This window comes from Coenobita brevimanus, chromosome 28 (genome assembly GCF_032717465.1).
Source record: "Coenobita brevimanus isolate Jiangsu-jjx chromosome 28, ASM3271746v2, whole genome shotgun sequence".
Classification (NCBI taxonomy): Eukaryota; Metazoa; Arthropoda; class Malacostraca; order Decapoda; family Coenobitidae; genus Coenobita; species Coenobita brevimanus.
This window is the reverse complement of record NC_136981.1, coordinates 18,933,088-18,943,314: the sequence shown is the minus strand read 5'-3', so window position 1 is coordinate 18,943,314 and position 10,227 is coordinate 18,933,088. Positions and strand designations below refer to the sequence as shown.

The window sequence follows — 10,227 nt, the reverse complement described above, 5'->3', positions numbered from 1 at the left end:
TTAATGTCATCAATCCTCATCGTACTGTCCCAAATCCCTCCAGCTGACTGTATCAAAACTGATGGAAAAACTTGTCCTTAGTGGACTTAAACCTCTCATACCCTTCTCCCACTCAACACTGATTCAGACAGTATCACACAACCAACAGTACAGTATTAACATATGGGATATGTAATAAATGCATGTATTCAACATTTTCAACCAGAAACATAAATAGTTTGTCTTAAATCTTTCTCGTTGCTCCAATTCCCCTAACACGAACTGCACCAAAAAACTAAAAGTCACTGTCAGATTTACACACGTCATCCTCATCTATACTCTCCAGCTCATCACTGCTTGTAGGGGAGCTAATTTCCTCATCTCCAGACAAGCTAGCAGTGTCATGTGCACATCCTACACTGCCTGCCATGGCCATAGTAGGATCACTGTCGTAATTATTAGTTGGATCATTGGCTCCTACAAACTGACGATCCGCAGGCAGAGAAGTAGACCCCTCAGTGCCAAATTCAGCTCTGTGCTTCTTGGCTGCAGCTCTGGTGGTAGTATTTTTCAAGTACCGGTACGTGCATAATGCTGTTATTGCTTGTTTTCTGTCAATATCCAGGATTTTAATAACAATCAGCACCACAATGTTCATAATCGATGGCATCCTTTGGCACATTGCAATTTTTTTGGTGCCTGACCTTCCTAAGGCGCTAATATATTGCCACACTGCATTGTGGCCCGAACAACATCAACTGGGGTCACGTTAGCCTTCTTGCCTGGTTTAGGGACTAACTGCAGGAGGGTCTTCAATAAAGCATTTCTGTTTTTCTTGTAACTGCAGGAGGGTCTTCAATAAAGCATTTTGTTTTTCTTGTAGTCTGTGTGTGTCTCAGCAAACAGCTGCTCCCGCTCGATGAGCTGTAGGCAAATAAAATCACATTAGTATGCACTTTATACCAGTAAATCTTTTTCATCACCCAGCTCGAACAAACCTCAGCTCTAAGCTAGAATAATGGTGGATTGAGCCTGTATAGGTTTCTATACGAGGGGTGGTTGGATTTTACTGATCACTTGATACGACTCAAGGGCATGTGAGGCTGGTCACCCTTGCCTTAAATGTCAGGACCGATTAGCTTAGCCACAGTCTCGTACACTCCTCATAGGACAAATGAACTTTAGCTGATACATATAGATGGAAATTTAAAAAACTAATGCTGTCAGACAGTAGCAAGGATATCAAGCATGGCATGTGAACAGAGGAGGTGGAAGCACAGTAACAGAATCACCCATAGGCAGAAGGAAGAGGAAAGACTGAAGGAAAGAAAGACGAGGGAATGTAAAGTCACCCGTAGGCAGAAGGAAGAAGAATGAATGAAGGTAAGAAAGACAAGAGGGAGTGTAAAGTCACTCATAGGCAGAAGAAAGAGGAATGAATGAAGGAAATAAAGACAGAAGAGGAAGGAAGGAAGACAGAATTGGGTAGACACCCAACACAGCACCACATCGAGTGAATGGATGGTGAGCGCCCCCACCTACCATACATACATACATATATATATATATATATATATATATATATATATATATATATATATATATATATATATATATATATATATATATAAAATTCTGTGGGCATATACAGTATAAGTGTAAGGTATTGTATCCCACTTTCTAGAGGTGACATCTCAAGTGGGAAAAAAAAATTCTAGCATGTAATAGTTAGCCTATGTATCTCTTACTATTTGTAGATAATGTAATAAGAGGAAGAGGAAGGGAAAAAAAAAAAAATAGCTATGCAGTTTTCAGGTACGGTACTCTTATAAGAATATGACAAAGTGAATTGCAGAATCCGTGGAGGATGCTGAATATTTTTATGAGTGTAAGAGATGCCATTATCAATCATAAAGCCTATTTAAAATTTTTATGGGTGTAAGATATTGTCATTATCAATCCTAAAGCCCATCTTTAAAGAAATTTAAGTAGAAGTTTAGAAGCTATTATTGCAGCATCAAATTAAAAGTGAGCATCTGCTATTCATCTGGGAACTTCTTGTGGAGCAAGTTGTCACAATAACCCGAAGAAAGCAAAAAGAACCTTAACATTACCATTTTGAGGGGAAATGGTTGAACTCAAGTTGCCTCCGACAGCTCCCATCTCATCTGCTTGTGCTGGCAGTGCCTCCCCAACTGGATCTTTGGCTTGCATGGCCAGAATAAAACGAAAAGAAATACTTTACACCTCTGACAAACACTGATGAAATATCGTAATGTCAAAATGGAGTCCAGCTTTACTCTTAGTTACTAGTTGAAGTGTTACCATCATTATAATTGCCTGATGAATCATTTGGTATGCATTTAAGTGTGTAACCAAAAAACAAAAATACAGTCAAACTGTAATGACAGACACTTTCTAAAATGTACTCATATCTACCCAAATTTGTTTACTTTCACATTTTGGCAGGTTAGGTTAGGTCAATACTGTACTGTGTAGGTTAGTTTACGTTAACCCATTAGGTTAACTTATATGGTGGATTAGGTTTGATAAATTTACGTTGCTTAGGTTAGTTAAGGTTAAGTTATGCTTTATATAAGGTTGGTCTAATAATAATAAAATTTTGGTACATCTGACCAGGTTTTAATTTAGTAGCTAAGTGGATATTATTCAGATGTCCTGTACTTCGCTTACCTAATTTCACTGTATTTTTCCCGATGTTAAGTTGGTCCAGTAATCAAGAAAAAATATAATTTGGTTGTGCAAATGATATTTCTGGTCGATATTTAAACCAAACTCTACTTCTTGTCCAAATTTGCATAGCGGCTGGCATGGAGCCGAGCAGACCCAAGCTGTAGGTACTGCACAATAAATACCAGTTCTATTATCGTTTCAACTCCTCACAGAATTCATTATTTTTCTCTTCTCCAATGAAGAGTTATCCCAGTGACAAGAATTTTGAGTACCCAGTTACTTCAGTTAATAGAGCACAGCCTCATATAGGTTATGTTGGACTGGTTTGGTTAGGGTAGTTTAAAAAAAAAAAAAAAATGAAGTTAAGAACTTATATGATAATTTTACCTAAATAGCTACCACAATTTCCATTCATTATTTTCTACATATTTCACAATAACTATTGTTGATTTGAACTGGTTGCTTTTAAGGTTAGGTTATTTGTATGTATTTATGTCAATTTTGGTCACTGTTTTTTCTTAGTCAACTGAACATTGACCACCGAACCTAACTAATCTAACCTAACCTAACCTTGAAAGAAATTCAGTATAAATATCAACCAGGAAAATAAACTGCACGAATAAATTACATTTATTTCTTAATCACTGGACTAAAATAACATTGGGAAAAATAAAATGAAATCTGTAAAGCATGACATTCGAAGAAACACCTAATGTCTCCGATGTCGTATTTCAGAGTAACACACATTGGGAAGCCGTAACAAACATGGATAAAAACAACAGAAAACAAGAACTTACCATCATCAAAATGATTATTACAGAAAATATTCATGAAGAGGAAGTTAAGTGATAATCAAGTGTTCCTCACTCTTCAAACTAAACCCACTTTTCAATCACATTTCAGAGTTAGCACAGATAATTTTGCATATACTATTTTAGATTTAACATATACCTAGGTTAACTAGGCCGATTTAAGTTTTGCTGCGATTCCTATCTATCTGGCTGGAGACATGATTTTTAAAAAATTATTTGCCGTAAGAACTGCAATGAATTTTCTCTGCACAGCTACTTGTTTTTCCAATATATGGGTTAGCTACCGGTAGGTCATTACTTACCGATACGGGGAGAATGTATGTTGTTAATGACACAGATTCAGTTATAAAAACAATTATAAGAAAGGTTTTTGGTTGTGCTGCTGCCGCGCTAATAACCATACCTCTTATTACACTTTGGAGCACTTTATATCTTATAATGCGTCAATTTCCAATGCCTGACAGCTATGTGAATAATCCGGTAACAAAGGAAATCACCAACCTTACCTAGTTATTGAAGGTATTGGTAAAAAATTCGATGCTTAGGAGTCACCGTTATCACAGTCCGCAATCCCGCGAAAAGTTGTAAACAAACGCGCGTATGAATACATGGTAGGAAACTATAAAGAACTTATGGACCCTAAATACGCATAATATTAACATTTAAGCTGAAAATTTTAACTTTATAATCATATAGGAGCAACAAATTCCATTGGTGCTGCAAATGATGGACAACAGTTGGTTTTAGTAGTGCGTGGGTCCGAGAAGGACTACTTGATACAGCGGAGAAAGGAGGAGGAATGTAGTTAGCGATCAAGTTCATGGGAAGTTTTTGACGTGCTTTATTTTGCACATTAAAAAAAATCAGTGTTTCTTTCTTATATGCCAATGACTTGTTTATTAGATACATTTATACAGGTTTTGCAGCTGAATTACAGCCATTACTAATTCACGAACTTCAACGTGCTTGAAAAAAACGTTCGTCGAACGTCACAAACTTTCTTGTACCTCTTACGAACTTGACGCAAACGTTTGCTGAAAGCTCGCAAACGTTCGTTTCCGGGGGGGAGGTGATTATTTATGAGCACGACTGTACATGGCTTCAGGCCAATGAGAACTCGCCCCTGATGTGGCGTGTGGGGGGATCGGACCAACCTGGGCTGTGGGGGGGCACCCCCCCCTCGGTCGCCTCCATTCCACCCTCTACTCCACTCTCTCACGCCCTCCTTGTCCCCCATCACTCTCCCACCCCTCCACGCAACTGCATCTCTCCTCCCACAGCAACCTATATCCTTTCCCATCCTCTCTTACCCCTCCTCCTTCCCTGCAAGCCTCGTCCCCCCCCCCCAAACCCCACTCCATCTCTCCCTCCTTGTCCCTCACTACCTTTCCAACCCACAACAGGCCCCCGAGTGTCAGGTCTGATGAACGTACAGCTCCGGACAGAAATTCGTGATGCAGGGTATTCTGCCACCAGAGGTCAGGTTAATCGCACACGTCTCCTCCCACCCCAACTCCCCCTCCTTACCCCCACCAAACACTGATTTGTTGAGAGGATGGATCGGAGATATGAAGCTTCGCTCACTCTCACGTCTTGCCGCATGCAAGGTTACTTCCATTTATCTTACTATTAGGTGTAGTATCAAGTGCATAAATCCATCTTCAGTTCCATGAGAAGTGATTATATCGAAGTTTTAGCGATTTCAATACAATGACCTTAATGTATTGAGTCTGGTATCCAAATACTTATCCAACGTGTTCTAAGCGATAGACAAAAATTCAAGTAACAATTAAAAGTTACATGGCCAGATAAGTCCCTCTCTTGCCTTGTCATCTGGACAGCCACATATACACCCACCTACTTATCCACCTACCCACTCATCCCATCCAACACAACCCACCGACCTCACCCCTGCCACCCACCCAGTCCACCGATCCCTGCTATCCACCCTGCTAACCCACGAATGCCTCACACGAAGTTCACCCAACAAAGCCACTCAACTCATTTACTCATTCACTTCTCCATCCTGAACCCATCCAGCCACCCAACCCAACCACCCACTTAGACCATCCCGACAACGCAATCGTCTCAGCCACCCTGGCGAACAACGGTGTCCACTCACCCTGGCGACTCACTTTAAGCCACACATCCCCACAACCTGTCTTGCCCACCTACCCCTACCACCCACCCTCACCACTCACAAATTCCACCCACCATTCCCACTCACGAATTCCACCCATCCTGGTCACCCAACAATGCCATCCGTCTCATCCATCCACACAACTCTTCCACCTTTCCCTGAACACTCTCCACCCACCTCACGCTGCCCATCCTGTCCACCCACTCCTCCCATCGACCCACCCGCCCATCCACCCTTCTTACCCAACCCCATTCACTCCGCCACCCCATTCACCCTTTTGAGCCCAACCCCATTCATTTCGCCACCCCATTCACCCATTTTTTTTTTTTTTTATGCGAGGAAGAAGGAACCAAAGGCCATGAGCCCGCAGTAACAGTTCCCTCCAAGAGAAAAACAAAATACAATAGAGAGCCAAATTCAAGATCCGATCATTTTGAGATGCCTGGACACACTGCGTTTGAAAGACTGGAGATCATAGGCAGGAGGAAATACAGACAGAGGGAGACAGTTCCAGAGCTGACCTGTTGCATGAATGAAAGACTGGGAGTAACGGTTAACTCTTGCATTAGAGAGTTGGACAGAAAAGGGATGAGAGTTTGCTGCCAGACGGGTGCTACGCGCCCGTCGTAGAGGTGGAGGAATGCAAGCAGACAGTTCAGAGGAGCAGTGACCATTAAAGTAGCGATAGAAAAGAGATAAAGATGCAACAGTGCGGCGAAGAGACAGAGGTTGAAGGGAGTCAGTAAGAGGAGGAGAGTTAATAGACGAAAAGCCTTTGACTCCACCCTATTGAGAAGAGCTGTATGTGGGGAGCCTCCCCACACATGAGAGTTGTACTCCACACAGGGGCGGATAAAACCCCTGTATAGAGTCAACAATTGTGCAGGGGTAAAGAAAGAGCGGAGTCGGCTTAGCACACCCAATCTCTTGGAAGCAGATTTTACAAGAGATGTAATATGATCTTTCCAAGATAAGTCCCGAGTAAATGAAACCCCAAGCATGTTCAAGGATGATGCAGGATTAAGCTGAATATTATTAAACATTAGTGGGTATACATGTGGAAGATTTTGTCGGGTTGATAGGTGTAAGAACTGAGTCTTAGAAACATTAAAGACAACCATATTATTTTTACCCCAGTCAGAGATATGAGCCAAGTCAGACATTAGGTGTGCCATGGCCTCATCCCTTGTTTCTTGAAGTAACTGTTGAGATGGGCGTTGCGGGAACCGAATGGAAAGGTGAAGGGTGGAGTCATCAGCGTATGAGTGGATAGGGTTAGATGTACAGCTTAGAAGATCATTGATGAATAAAAGGAAGAGAGTTGGTGATAGGACAGAGCCCTGAGGAACACCACTGTTGATAGATCTAGGAGAAGAACGATAGCCGTCTACGACAGCAGCTATAGAACGACCAGAAAGGAAGCTAGCGATGAAGGTACAGATAGAAGGATAGAAACCGTAGGAGGGCAGTTTGGAAATTAAAGATTTATGCCAGACTCGATCGAAAGCCTTTGAGATGTCAAGTGCAATGGCAAAGCTTTCGCCAAAGTCCCGAAAGGAGGATGACCAGGAGTCTGAAAGGTAGGTGAGAAGATCGCCAGTGGAGCGTCCCTGACGGAACCCATACTGACGATCGGAAAGAAGGTTGTGATAGGAAAGATGCCTTAAAATTTTTTTATTAAGAATTGACTCGAAAACTTTTGAAATACAGGACGTTAAAGCAATTGGACGATAGTTGGAGGGTTGGAAGTGGTCACCCTTCTTTGGGACTGGCTGAATGAGAGCAAACTTCCAGCAAGAAGGAAAGGTACAAGTTGACAGACAAAGGCGAAATAGTTTGCCTAGGCAGGGTGTAAGCACAGAAGCACAGTTTTTGAGAACAACAGGAGGGACCCCATCAGGCCCATATGCCTTGTTAGTACTGAGGCCAGTAATGGCAGAAAATACATCAACTGAAGAAATTTTAATGTCAGCCATGAGGAAGTCAGAGGGGGGAAGTGATGGAGGAACAGCACCGGAATCGTCTAAGGTGGAATTGGAGGAGAAAGTCTGTGCGAAGAGATCTGCTTTATCAGTAGAAGAAATAGCTACAGAACCATCAGAGTAGAAAAGAGGAGGGAAGGATGATGAGGTAAAGTTGTTAGAAAGATTTTTGGCAAGGTGCCAGAAGGAGCGGGAAGAATTCGAGTTGGAGAGTTGAGAGCATTTAGTAAGGATGAAATTATTTTTAGTAGAGCGAAGAACAGACTTAGCACGATTCCGGGCAGAAACGTAAAGATTATGTGATTCAGGGGTGGGTTGGCTCCGGTACCTTTTGTAGGCCTTCTCCTTGTTGCGGACAGCATTAGAACAAGCGTGATTAAACCAAGGCTTTCTTGCGTTAGTCAAAGGATATGAGAAAGGAATGTATGCTTCCATGCCCGAGAGAATAACCTCCGTAATGCGCAAGGCACACTCAGATGGCTCACGGCCATGGAAGCAATAATCATTCCAGGGAAAATCAAAGAAGTACTGCCTGAGGGCCTCCCAGTCCGCAGCTCCAAAATGCCAGAGACGACGTTTCCCTGGAGGGTCCGCAGGCCGTACTGGAGCGATAGGACAGGTTAAGGTAATAAGGTTGTGATCGGAGGAGCCCAACGGAGAGAAAAGATTAACAGAGTAAGCAGAAGGATTAGTTGTGAGGAAGAGGTCAAGTATGTTGGAGCTCTCTCCAAGGCGGTCAGGGATACAGGTAGGGTGCTGTACAAGCTGCTCTAGGTCATTAAGGATAGAAAAGATGTAGGCTTGTTCACCAGGTGGATCCGTGAAAGGAGAGGAGAGCCAAAGGTGGTGGTGAACATTGAAATCTCCAAGAATGGAGATTTCAGAGAAAGGAGAAATGGACAGAATGTGTTCCATCGTAGAAGTAAGATAGTCGAAGAATTTTTGATAGTCAGTAGAATTAGGGGATAAGTAAACAACACAGATATATTTAGTCAGAGAATGACAGGAAAGCCGAAGCCAGAGAGTGGAGAATTCAGAAGAATCAAGTTCAGGAACACGAGAGCAAGATAAGTCGTTGCGTATGTATACACAACAGCCACCTTTGGCTTTGAAATGAGTATAGAGAAAGTAGGAGGATACAGAAAAGGGTTTGCTGTCAGTTGCCTCAGACAGCTGAGTCTCCGTTAGAAAAAGAAGGTGAGGTTTAGAGGAGGAGAGGTGGTGCTCAACAGAGCGAAAGTTAGATGAAAGGCCGCGAATGTTGCAGAAATGAAGAAGAGAGTTCCAGGCACCTCGAGTCGTCACCGGGAGAGGGGCAGATGGCGGGGGCATTTATGGTCCCCCCCCCTGGGGACTCCGAGGCTGGGTGAATTGACGCCATTTTGGTAAATTTTGAATAGGAAGTGTAGTGTGTACTGTGCATGTAGTTTGGTGAAGATAGATAGAGAAATTTGTACTGGAGAGCATGCTGGCCTACTCTCTGTGTAACTGAGACACTGAAAAAGTTCAGCAAAGGGGGATGGTCAGGAACTAGTCCTGAGGGCTGATGAAACGGGAGCTCCAGCACTCCCTGTCATCAGCTTTCCATCCACCTCGGGAGTACTGCCCTGCTCGACTGGTGCTACAGTCTACTCCATCAAACTCATTCACTTCTCCAAACCTAACTTACCGACTCCCCCCCGACCACCCACATATGCAGCCACCTACCCACCCAGCCCACCAAACGCATCCATATACCTCTACAACCCATATACCTCTACAACCCACCCAAAACCACTCCACACACCACACCCAACAACCGCCCTGCCCCCCTCTCCACCATTACCATTGTCCACCCACGCTGGCAATGCACCGAACTACCACACCCACCAACTCAACCTCAACAACTCCACCCACCCAACCAACTGACTCACACACACACACACACACACACACACACACACACACACACACACACACACACACACACACAGAAACTGACACAGTAAGGGCGCGTCCACACGTGTGTTCGAGCAAGTGCTGGAAACATGTAAGCAACACAGTAACGACCACGCTGCAAACATGTTGGGAACAGCAGCGTCCAGATCATGTTGGCAACATCATGATGAAGTCTCAACTGCCTGGTAGGGATACACTTATCCCATCGCCTCTCCTGCAAGTCTTCGAAGCTGCACTGAAACATGTTTGCATACATCTGTCCAAATACTGCTGCAAACATGTTCCCGAACATGTTGCCTGCTGTGTTGCCAATATATGTTCGAGAGCACGTGTGGACTTGTCCTAAGAGAGACGAAACACACACACACACACACACACACACACACACACACACACACACACACACACACACACACACACACACACACACAGGGAGTAGTTCACAACAACTTCACTCACTAATCATACTCAGTGGTTGTTTATCCCCGAGGAAGATTGGCCCCACGTCTTACGAATTACTGTTTAATGGTTGACTCTATAATCATTGAACAGTATGAACATCATGTAATACCGTACTGAAACTAGCATAGTTATGATAGTTAATATTTTACCAAAGTATTCGCTCATTAAAACTATTGCCAATTGGATGGAATATCATGAAATCTTAATGAAAATACATGCA

At 43.1% G+C, this 10,227-nt stretch overlaps 1 pseudogene; it reads right to left on the bottom strand.

The window, feature by feature from the left end:
* Positions 1–834: 834 nt before the first annotated feature.
* LOC145394754 (retinol dehydrogenase 11-like) overlaps positions 835–10,227 on the bottom strand; it is a 38,405-nt pseudogene continuing 29,012 nt past the window's right edge.